This window comes from Chiloscyllium plagiosum, unplaced genomic scaffold (assembly GCF_037043375.1).
Source record: "Chiloscyllium plagiosum isolate Xiang-an unplaced genomic scaffold, Cpla_swu_hap1 HiC_scaffold_2, whole genome shotgun sequence".
NCBI classification, from domain to species: Eukaryota; Metazoa; Chordata; class Chondrichthyes; order Orectolobiformes; family Hemiscylliidae; genus Chiloscyllium; species Chiloscyllium plagiosum.
Window position 1 is genome coordinate 47,193,469 of NW_028270140.1, and position 12,500 is coordinate 47,205,968.

At 40.9% G+C, this 12,500-nt stretch overlaps 1 pseudogene; it reads left to right on the forward strand.

Annotated features, from left to right (window-relative positions):
- Positions 1-841: 841 nt before the first annotated feature.
- Positions 842-12,500, forward strand: part of LOC148151892 (uncharacterized) — a 63,166-nt pseudogene continuing 51,507 nt past the window's right edge.

A 12,500-nucleotide genomic window follows, 5' to 3' on the forward strand; every position in this document is an offset into this window, starting at 1 on the left:
ACAGCATTGCGTCATCCTTCTTCGTCTTGAAGATGAAATCATTAAAGGCATCAGCTAACTGCAGGTTGTAGTCATTGTCAGTGGGTTCTTGTTTAGTATCCAACACAAACTCTTCAATCCTAGATCTATCCAACAACCTTTGAGACTTCTTCATCTCCATTTTGTCGAGGTAGCCATATACGTTGTCAGATCTCATAAACTCTGAAAGAGATAGAATTCCATCTGTGAACACTGAGAATTGTTCAGATTGACCATGTACTTTTCGGGATGGGACCATTCGCCACAGCAGATTTGCTGCCGCCGATGAGCCACTGCGCTTTAACCACCGAGGACGCTTAGTGACTGCCCATTGCCCACTGAAGATGATTCACCACCAAAAATAAGTCGTATATTTTGAAGCACTCGCAGATGTTTTTGCTTCAAAAAAAATTGTTCTTGAATACGGTGAAAGAGATTGTTTGGAATATCTTAAAGGAATAGCGCATAACTATGAAAAGAACTGAAATTTCATTGTTTAATATTAATGTGATATTTTACTGCCATTATAAAGATTTTTAAAATATATTTCCTTTTTTCTGGTTAAAGTTTGTAACTCGTTTTTATATGTAAACCAATAAAATGATACTTATTTTACCATTTTTTAAATCAATATGTTGTGTGTAGTTGTATAAATAAAGGGGACTGAGAAGTACGAAAGAACAGGCGGGAGGGAAAACAATCTGTACATTTATGTATTAATATAAGTAACAGATAAACTGTCACTTTGTGAGAGATCAATGATTATTATTTAACCCCAGAGGCAATGGAATGAAGTTCAGTACTCACCAAAGTCAGAGAATGAATGACTCGTAACGATATTGCAGACACTAAGGAATGTTCGGAGAAGATCCCGTCCACAGAGTTTTGTGAATGTTTCAGTAAGAGTCTGGTCAGCAGCCTTAACACAGGTCTGTATCAGACCGATTGTCAGGAAGATCACCAGATTCTTCATTACAGCTCACAAGTATGTCAGTTACAACCTCTGACTCTGTGAAGGATCCTGCAGACAATTGCTCCTCTCGCTCGTGAATAATTTCACTGTACAAATTATATGATCAGTTTTCATCTGATCTAAACTCCTTTTTTTCGTTTCAGAGTTCTCTGTATTTTTTCAGAGTATCATGCTGAATCCTCTTTGGCCCTAACTTCTGTTTCAACTGCATCTTCTTCCTTTTGTCGCAGCTTTTCTCCATCACTGAGAATCATTATTATCTTGCATTAACTTTTGGTAATCATTTACCGGTTGTAGGGCCTCTTTCTGTGCTACCGTATCTGCATCAAGCACTTATCCATTTTACTCCCATCTCCCTGCACTTTGCGCACAGTCTTAGCCCCGTATGCCATGATGCTTCAAGTACTTACTGAAACACTTCTTCAAGATTGTGATGTTTCCTGCCTGTACTGTATTTGCACCCAATGAGTTCCACTGTCTCTTTTTCTAGTGGCTTTAGAAACTTCTCCAATATCTCAATTCCATAATATCCGAACTATACATAACTATAACCTTCTCTTGATGAATGTTATGCTTAACCCATTGGTGCTTGGATTTGATTGTTAACAGCTCTAACACCAGTAGGAGATGAACTCGCTCTTAAGAGGCATTGTTAGGGATTTCATAAATATTACTGCGTTATTGCTAGTTCAGATTTTCTTCATCATTAGAGTAAAATGTCAGCCTAACATTATGGGCTATAATTTACCAGAAATCGGCTCAGTGTTAGTTTTGTCAAGTTTCCCACAGGGTGTCTCTCTGTGACCCCTTGCAAGCTTTTTCATGCTGTTCTCTGAAATTTGCCTCTTTAGTTATGCACCATGTCTCTATTGGTGGAGCACTCATCCTATGTTCGCTTTTGGCAGAAGGGCAAGTACTCACCACTGAGAGGATCTGTGGGGATTCCTGGCATTAGCAATGTTTGTAAAGCCCAACTATTTACTTGGTCTAGCTTTTTCAATCTTGTGTAGCCCTTTCACTTTACACATTGTTGGGTTGTAACTGAAAAAAAAAACACTTCTGAGAGCACATAGATGGCAGGGCCTACACTTCATTGCAAATATAAGTGCACATAATCTAAGAATCAAGTCACACAATTTGTTCGACCTTGGCATCATTCCATCTTGGAAGTCTGTATAAGGGGGTGCTACTCTCTCCCTAAAGCCCAGTTCATCCTAACATCTTCTCATTGCTCAGTACGGGACCATCAAATACTGGAAAGCCTGTAAACAGGTGGACATATTCTTTTTATTCAGATACAGAAGGTATTACTCTTTCCCTAATGCCCAGCTCATCCTAACATTTTTTCATTACTTAGTATGGTACCATCACATACCGAAAAGCCTTTAAGATTAGATTCCCTACAGTATGGAAACAGGCCCTTTGGCCCAATAAGTCCACACTGACCCTCCGAAGAGTAACCCACCCAGACCTATTTCCCTACTCTATATTTACCCCTGACTAATGCACCTAACACTATGGGCAAATTGCCATAGCCAATTCACCTAACCTGCACATCTTTGGATTGTGGGAGGAAACCAGAACACCCAGAGGAAATCCATACAGACATGGGGAGAATGTGCAAACTCCACACAGACAGTTACCTGAGGTGGGACTGAAACCCAGGTCCTTGGCGCTGTGAAGCAGCAGTGCTAACCACTGAACCACTGTGCCACATTTACTTTTATTCTGAACCATTGACATTGAATTAAAAAAAAACATAAATTTTAAAATAAGTCTCACCTGCTTTTGGATATAGACAGGGACTAGTTGCCATTCAAATAGCACCATGTTTATAGTCAGTGAGTGATCACTGCATCCAGCTCATATAGAGTCATAGAGATGTACAGCATGAAAACAGACCCTTCTGTCCAACTCGTCCATGTCGACCAGATATCCCAACCCAAACTAGTCCCACTTGCCAGCACCCAGCCCATATACCTCCAAACCCTTCCTATTCATATACCCATCCAAATGCCTCTTAAATGTTGCAATTGTACCAGCCTCCACCACATCCTCTGGCAGCTCATTCCATACACGTACCACCCTCTGTGTGAAAAAGTTGCCCCTTAGGTCTCTTTTATATCTTTCCCCTCTCACCCTAAACCTATGCCCTCTACTTTTGGACTCCCCGACCACAGGGAAAAGACTTTGTCTATTTATCTTATCTATGCCCCTCATAATTTTGTAAACCTCTATAAGGTCACCTCTCAGCCTCCGACGCTCCAGGGAAAACAGCCCCAGCCTATTCAGCCATGTTGACTATCCCGATTCAGTGCATTTTCAGCTCTGATCTCCAGCGTCCGCAGTCCTCACTTTCTCCTATCCTGATTCAGTCCTTGCCTTTCTAAATACATGTACATCCTGTCCCTCAGGATTCCCTCCAACAACTTGCCCACCACCAACATCAGGCTCACTGGTCTATAGTTTCCTGGCTTGCCTTTACCGCCCTTCTTAAACAGTGGCACCACGTTTGCCTACCTCCAGTCTTCTGGTACCTCACCTGTGACTATCGATGATACAAATATCTCAGCAAGAGGCCCAGCAATCACTTCTCTAGCTTCCCACAGAGTTCTCGGGTACACATGATCAGGTCCTAGGGATTTATCTAACTTTAACCGTTTCAAATCATCCAGCACTTCCTCCTCTGTAATGTGGACATTTTGCAAGATGTCACCATTTATTTCCCTACAGTCCATGTCTTCCATATCCTTTTCCACAGTAAATACTGATGCAAAATATTCATTTAGTATCTCCCCCATTTTCTGTGACTCCACACAAAGGCCGTCTTGCCGATCTTTGAGGGGGCCTATTCTCTCCCTAGATGCCCTTTTGTCCTTAATATATTTGTAAAAACCCTTTGGATTCTCCTTAATTCTATTTGCCAAAGCTATCTCATGTCCCCGTTTTGCCCTCCTGATTTCCCTCTTAAGTATACTCCTACTTCCTTTATACTCTTCCAAGGATTCACTCGATCTATCCTGTCTATACCTGACATATGCATCCTTCTTTTTCTTAACCAAACCCTCAATTTCTTTAGTCATCCAGCATTCCCTATACCTACCAGCCTTCCCTTTCAATCTGACAAGAATATACTTTCTCTGGATTCTTGTTATCTCATTTCGGAAGGCTTCCCATTTTCCAGCCGTCCCTTTACCTGCGAACATCTGCCTCCAATCAGCTTTCGAAAGTTCTTGCATAATACCGTCAAAATTGGCCTTTCCCCAATTTAGAACTTCAATTTTTAGATCTGGTCTATCCTTTTCCATCATTATTTTAAAATAAATAGAATTATGGTCGCTGGCCCCAAAGTGCTCCCTCACTGACACCTCAGTCACCTGCCCTGCCTTATTTCCCAAGAGTAGGTCAAGTTTTGCACCTTCTCTGGTAGGTACATCCACATACTGAATCAGAAAATTGTCTTGTACACACTTAAGAAATTCCTCTCTATCTAAACCTTTAACACCTCGGCAGTCCCAGTCGATGTTTGGAAAGTTAAAATCCTCTACCATAACTACCCTATTATTCTTACAGATAGCTGAGATCTCCTTACAAGTTTGTTTCTCAATTTCCCTCTGATTATTGGGGGGTCTATAATACAATCCCAATAACGTGATCATCCCTTTCTTATTTCTCAGTTCCACCCAAGTAACTTCCCTGGATGTATTTCTGGGAATATCCTCCCTCAGCACAGCTGTAATGCTATCCCTTATCAAAAATGCCACCCCCCCCCCCTCCTCTCTTGCCTCCCATTCTATCCTTCGTGTAGCATTTGTATCCTGGAACATTAAACTGCCAGTCCTGCCAATCCATGAGCCATGTTTCCGTAATTGCTATGATATCCCAGTCTCATGTTTCTAACCATGCCCTGAGTTCATCTGTCTTCCCTATTCGGCCCCTTGCATTGAAATAAATGCAGTTTAATTTATTAGTCCTACCTTGTCCCTGCCTGCCCTGACTCTTTGACTCACTTCTGTTCTTAGCTGTACCCATCTCAGATCAATCTCTTTCCTCACTATCTCCCTGAGTCCCAACTCCCCACCTTTTCAGTTTAAATCCTCCCAAGCAGTTCTAGCAAATTTCCCTGCCAGTATATTAGTCCCCTTCCAATTTAGGTGCAATCCGTCCCCTTCTTGTACAGATCACTTCTACCCCAAAAGAGATTCCAATGATCCAAAAATGTGAATCCTTCTCCCATACACCAGCTCCTCAGTCATGCATTCATCTGCTCTATCCTCCTATTCATGCCCTCACTAGCTTGTAGCACTGGGAGTAATCCAGATAGTACTATCCTTGAGGACCTCCTTTTAAAATTTCTGCCTAACTCTCTGTAATCTCCCTTCAGAATCTCAACATTTTCCCTTCCTATGTCTTTCATTCCAATGTGGACAATGACCTCCTGCTGGCCCCTCTCCCCCGTGAGGACATTCTGCACCCTCTCTGAGACATCCTTGATCCTGGCACCAGGGAAACAACACACCATTCTGCTTTTTCTCTGCTGGCCACAGAAATATCTGTCTGTACCTCTGACTACAGAATCCCCAAACACAATTGATCTCTTGGGAGCCGACATACCTCTCGTTGCATTAGAGCCAGTCTCAATACCAGAAACTTGGCGCTCATGCTACGTTCCCCTGAGAATCCATCACCCCCTACTTTTTCCAAAACAGCATACCTGTTTGAAATGGGTATATCCACAGAAGACTCCTGCACTAGCTGCCTACCTCTCTTCTCCTTCCTGGAGTTAACCCATCGATGTGACTGTATCTGAGACTTTCCCCTCCTTCCTATAATTGCCATCCATCACATGCTGTTGCAAATTCCTCATTGCTTCTATCTGTCTCTCCAACCGATCCACTTGATCTGATAAGATTCGCATCCAACAGCATTTATGGCAGATATAATCCGCAGTAACCCTTAAACTCTCTTTAAACCCCCACATCTGACAAGAAGTACATATCACTGCAAAGGCCATTTTTGCTCCTTCACAATCTACAGACCCAGAAAATAACACTGTCTCATTCCTCTACAAACACTGTCCCAGGTTAAATTAATAGCTGTGGCTTATATTTTAAGTTTAATCAAGAGACGTATCTCCAAAAACATATAATCAAGAAAGAATCCACTGTACTCACTACTGCAGCCTTTCTCTTGGACAGACTTAAAACAACAATTAACTTATCTGATTCTGTGAACTTCGCCCAACAGTTCCTCCAAGAGTGAATTGTTAATTTTCCCAGATGCACTCCAATGTCCAGTGATACACGAATTCAAACAGCAAAGGCCGTAACTGTGCAGGTTTTTTTTCTCTCTTTCTTTCTCTTTCTCTCTCTCTCTCTCTCTCCTGCACAAACCTCACCATGTACTTCCTTTGTCTGCTCTTCTCCCTTTTAAACTGCTGTTGTTTTGACTTTTTTTTTCCCAAAGTTCCAAAACAATGCAACAGCATATAAAACAGTAATTGCTGCTCCTGGAATTCAAGGAAATCACCTCCAACACCTAAAATATCTCAAAAAAAAGGAGCAGCTCTAACAGCCAGAAATTTTTCCCATCCTCCATCTTGCATTACCCAGAATCCTATCTATTGGAACAAGATCTCAATTACATACTATGGCTTGTTGGCCTAATGCTGCAGTGCTTTATTCTTCTGAAAGTGATATTCTTCTTGTTCAAAGTACTCTTCTTTCTCCTCAGAAAATTGTTGTTGTTTTCCCTGCTCTTCAGAGCACAACATGCTAGGATTATGCACCACACTCTGTCTGAATTTAACTGCCAGGTACCCCTCCCAGACTGATCCACGCATCAGAACCTCACCTTCAGGAGGTTTATCATCTGCTACAAGAGAACCCTAGTTGTATTGTGTCTAGATTGTTCCTCATTCAGGAGGTTGTGTAATGGAGTCATTTGCCTTAGTTGTTGCAAGTAACCCTTGTCTCTCAGCAACTATCTTTGTAAGAAATCCAATACTTAAAATGAAGCAGGAGCATGAGAGTTCTCAAAGATCCAGATGTCATGGCAGTTCTCTATGTAACTGCCACAAACCTCTAAGCTGTGATACTGATGATCACAGGTGACTTGATAATTGATGAGAAGAACTCCTTTCTTGTTCATGAAATCAGCTGTGTTATTACATGGCTGTCTCAGCACAACTTGGGTACTTATCTATAATGCTCGTCACTGGTCACATCTACAGGTAATGAGATAAAACGATATGATCTGGCACAAATTGCACTAGTAACAACCTCCTTCACCACTTCCTGCTCTTGCATATATACTTTCAGCAACTGGTGTGCAAGGAAACCCAGGTCTTGTTGCACCTCTCTCTTTCCCAATCTATCACCATTCAGATAATAATAATCTGCTTTCTTGTTTTGCTATCAAAGTAGAAAACCTCATATTAATTCACATTATATTTCATCTGTCATGCATTTGCACATTCATTCAACTTTTCCAAATCACACTGAAGCTTCTCTGAATTCTCCTTACTGCTTATCCTCCCACCCAGTTTTGTGTTGTCTGCAGACTTGGAGATATTATATTCAGTTCCTTCATCTAAATCATGAATATATATTTTGAATTGCTGGGAAGTGAACACTCATCTCCGTGATATCCCACCAGTCCCTGCCTGCCATTCTGACAAAGACCCATTTATTTATATTCTTTGTTTCCTGTCTGCCAAACAGTTTCTGTCCATGTCAGTACACTACCCCCAATTCACAAGCACTTTAATTTTACATGCTAATCTCTTATGTGAGACCTTATCAAAAGCCTTCTGAAATTCCAAATAAATCATATCCACTGACTTACCCTTATCAACTCTACTACTCGTTACATTCTCAATGTAAAAATTCCAGTAGATTTGTCAAACTTGTTTTGGACTGTAGCACTTTCTCCCCTAAAAATGTCTGGTGAACTGTTCTATAATTCCCTGTTTCCTCTCAACCTCCTTTTTAAGTAGTCAGCCTACATTAGCAACACTCCAATCCATAGGAACTCTTCCAGAGTCTGTAGAATCTTGAAAGATGACGACCAATGTCTCGGTTATGTCTATCGCCATTTACTTCAGTATACTGAGATGTAGATTCTCAGGCGCAGGGGAGTTATCAGCCTTTAAATGCATCAATTTCCTCAACACTATTTCCTTCAGTTTATCCATTCCAACTTTTTAGAATATTATTTGTGTCCTGCTTTGTGAAGACAGAATCAAAATATGTACTTAATTGGTCTGTCATCTCTTTGTTCTCCATTACTTTTGTTGTTTCTGACATTTGTCCTCACTAATCTTTTTCTCTTGACATGTCTTTAGAAGCTTTTCTAATCAGTTTGCATGTTTCCCACAAGCTTACTCTTGTTCTCTGTTTTCTCTCTCTTAATCAATGCCTTAGTTCTCCTTTGCTGAAATCTAAACTGCTCCCAGTCCTCAGATCTACTGTTGTTTTGTGCATAAATTGTAAGCCCCTTCCTTTGAATTATATCCCAAATTTCCTTGTTAACTTGGGTCTGGCCACCATTCTTACTTTATTTTGTGCCAGTCAGGAATGAACAATTGTTGCAATTCCACCATGTGCACCTCAAATGTTATCCATTATGTATTCCCCATCATCTGTTTAAGTAGTATTCTCCAATTTGTCACAGTCAGCTCATGCCTCATGGTATCATAGCCTCCTTTATTTAAATTCAGGACCCTCATGTTTGAGTCAACTACATCAATTGCCATCTTGGTCAAAGGCAAATGGGGATTGTTCAGAATAAGCATTGAGCTAAATATTCTGGGTTACCATCTCTGGTTTCTATATGGTGTTTTCCCAACCTCGAGCCAGTTTTGCAAGTTAAGATGCTAAATATTAGTAAGATGAGTAGGCTATTTACAAGAGATTAGATTAGATTACATGATTACATTACAGTGTGGAAACAGGCCCTTCAGCCCAACAAGTCCACACCGACCCGCCGAAGCGAAACCCACCCATACCCCTACATTACCCCTTACCTAACACTACGGGCAATTTAGCATGGCCAATTCACCTGATCCTGCACATCTTTTGGACTGTGGGAGGAAACCGGAGCACTCGGAGGAAACCCACGCAGACACGGGGAGAACGTGCAAACTCCACACAGTCAGTCGCCTGAGGCGAGAATTGAACCCGGGTCTCAGGCGCTGTGAGGCAGCAGTGCTAACCACTGGTTCAACAAGAGGTTCAACAAGCATTAATCCCTGTCATTTGGCAACTCACTGCTGCCTCATGAGAATCTTACCACACTATTTTTTGAAAAACATAAAAGAGGAAGAGTTCCTTCTAATGTCAAGATGGGCTTCACAGCACATGTCACTCAATTCTACTATACTTCTTGCCATATTATCACCTGTCCTTAGCCATGCCAAACATTCCAAGATTGACTATGACCCACTCTCTTCAATGTGCTGATACAGTACTGACTCCCCCAAGCAGCTGACTGACTCCATCCAAACCCTTCGACAGGTGTCAGATGATGCCCTTGACTTACAGTGCTGGCACTCCCTAACCGAAGGCTATTTCCCATGCCCTGACTAAGGTCTACTTCCCTTAGACTTTGAGATATGGCCATTTGGTTGAAGCAGATGCAATATTACATATTGCAGTGTGTTTTCTGTGAAAACCGATAGCACATTGTGCAGGTGTGAGATTGATATAGCACGGTTTCCTCCAGCAACATGTCCACCCAATTGACTGGTCACCGATACCATGTAGGATGAGCCGTCTGCCCATGAAGCATGCCCTGAGGTGTTGGGGATTTATGTCCTAGATGGAGGACTGGAAGTACAAATGGTGGGCTGGAGTCACCAGGTACCTGGTTCGACTCTCATGTCAGGAATCGTTGCCATCTAGTTTCATTTCATTTTTCCGATATCGCAATATTTTTCCATGACTTGTCAATGCTCATATTGTTCAGGATATGGAAAAAAGAGCAAGAAAATGATTTGGGATTGGAGAATGGAATATTAATGTATTTGGATATAGGAAACATAAGAGTGTAAACGCTTCTATAGATATGTCAGAAAGAAAACAGTTAGTTAAAATGAATGTGGTCCATTACAAGCAGAGTCAAAAGAATTCAAAATGGGTAATCTTAAAATGACAGAGAAACTAGATCATTAATTTGTGTCCATTTTCACTGAAGATGATACTAGAAATCTCCCAGAACTTGGGAGAGTAAGGAGTTGAAAGAAATTAGCATTGGTAAGAAGATTGCACTGCAGAAATGAATGAGGTTGCATGATGATAAATCCCTAGCTACTGAGTCCCAGATTGTTGCATGAGATGTTAATAGAAATAACTAATGACTCGGTGATTAACTTCTAAATTTCCACAGATTCTCTGACAATTCTTAAAGGTAACAAATGTCATGCCACTATTTAAGAATTGGCTGATAGAGAAAACAAGGAACTATCAATCTGTTAGCCTTACATGGTAATGTGAAAGATAGCAGAATCTATTATAAAGGATGGGGTAAATAGACTCCTGGTTGATAATGATCTGATTGGGCATTGTCAGCATTGATTGAAAATGGGAATTCAGTTTGACGAACTTGTTAAGAGTTTTTGAAGTTGTTACTAACAAAATTGATAAACAAGAGTGAATGGATATGATATATGTAGATTTTTCACAAGGCATTAGATAAAGTCCCCCACAAGAATAATTAAAGCACATGGGATAGCAAGCAATGTACTGGCATAGATTAATGATCGTCTAACAGATTGAAAACAAGGAATAGGAATAAATGCATCAGGCTGTGATTAGTGGGGTATACCAATGATCAAGACTTGGGCTCACTTGTTCACAATACACATCAAAGCTTAGGAGATTGTGACAAATGTAATATTTCCAAATTTGTGGATGATACAAAACTAAGTGGGAATGCGTGTTGTGAGGAAGGTGTAAAGCAGCTTCAGAAGTATTTGAGGAGACAGTGAGGACTGCAGATGTTGGAGATCAGAGCTGAAAATGTGTTGCTGGAAAAGCACAGCAGGTCAGGCAGCATCCAAGGAGCAGGAGAATCGACGTTTCGGGCATGAGCCCTTCCTGAAGAAGGGCTCATGCCCGAAACATCGATTCTCCTGCTCTTTGGATGCTGCCTGACCTGCTGTGCTTTTCCAGCAACACATTTTCAGCTCAGAAGTATTTGGACAGGTTTAGTGAATGAGCAAGAACATGGCAGATGGAAAGCATTATGGAAGGGAAACAGATGAGCTGAATATTTTCTAAATGGTCAGAATTTAGAACGTGCAGATGTACAAAGGAATCCAGGTTTCCTTCTCCACAAGTCTATGAAAGCTTGCACAGTGGTGCAACAAGCTATTTGGAAAGCCTTTACAGAAAGAGGATTGGAGAATAGGAATATTGAAGTCTGGCTTCAGTTGCATAACACTTTGGTTAGACTGCAGCTGGCAAATGGTGCGCAGTTCTGATCTCCTTTTCTGAGGAAAAGAAATATTGCCATAGAGAGAATGCAATGAAAGGACACCACACTTGTTTTCAGGTTGGTGGAGCTATCAAATGAAGAGGTAAGGCAAATTGGGCCTGTATATTTTCTTTACATTTTGAAGAATAAGAGGTGATTTTATTGAAACCTACAAAATACTTGAAAGAATAGACAGGCTAGAAACACTTACTATACTTCCCTGGTTGATGAATCTAGAACCAGGCAGCAAAGTTTTAAAACAAAGCATGCTACCTAAGTCTGAGAGAAGGAAAAATTGTTTTATTCAGCAGGTTGTGAAACTTTTGAAATTCTCTACCACAGAGTGCTGTCGAAGCTCAGTCTTTGACTTCATATATGGTAGGGATTGATAGGTTTCTAATTATTGGTGGCATAAAGGATTTTGAGGATGGAGTGAATAAAAGCCATTGAAGTCTTCAATTATCCATGATTGTATTCAATAGCAGCTCAATGGGCTGAATGGCCTACATCTGTTCCTATGTGAGAACAGCATTATGGGTAACTCCCAGCAGTCCTTTGAAATGGCCCAGTAAATCTTTCATTTGCATCACCATTGGTGGTTATTGCTGGCCTTCTCAATGATGCTCAAATCTCATGCACGGAAAGAAAACATGCTGGAGTGTTACACAAAGCACAATTATGGCCCTGGATGATGTGACACATACTGCTTTTCTGGTTCTGGTTCACTCTCTATGTTCCTGTTGTGAGAACAGAAGGAACAGTTGTACCAGGACACTATGTTACTTTTTAACTGGTGCTTAATGCAATCATGTGGGACTTTGAAGAACATCATGTGCATTTCTCAGCAGATCAAAACATTTGGACTTGGTTGAGATACCATGTGTCTCCCTCCATCCTCCAGTTGCAGACCTTATTGGCATTGATCATTCTACAAAATGATCAATACATAAAATTGACTTGTTCACAAAATTAAGGCGTAAAAGGGATATTTGTATAAAATTATCCAAGGGATAGAAAGCAGAGATGAATTTTG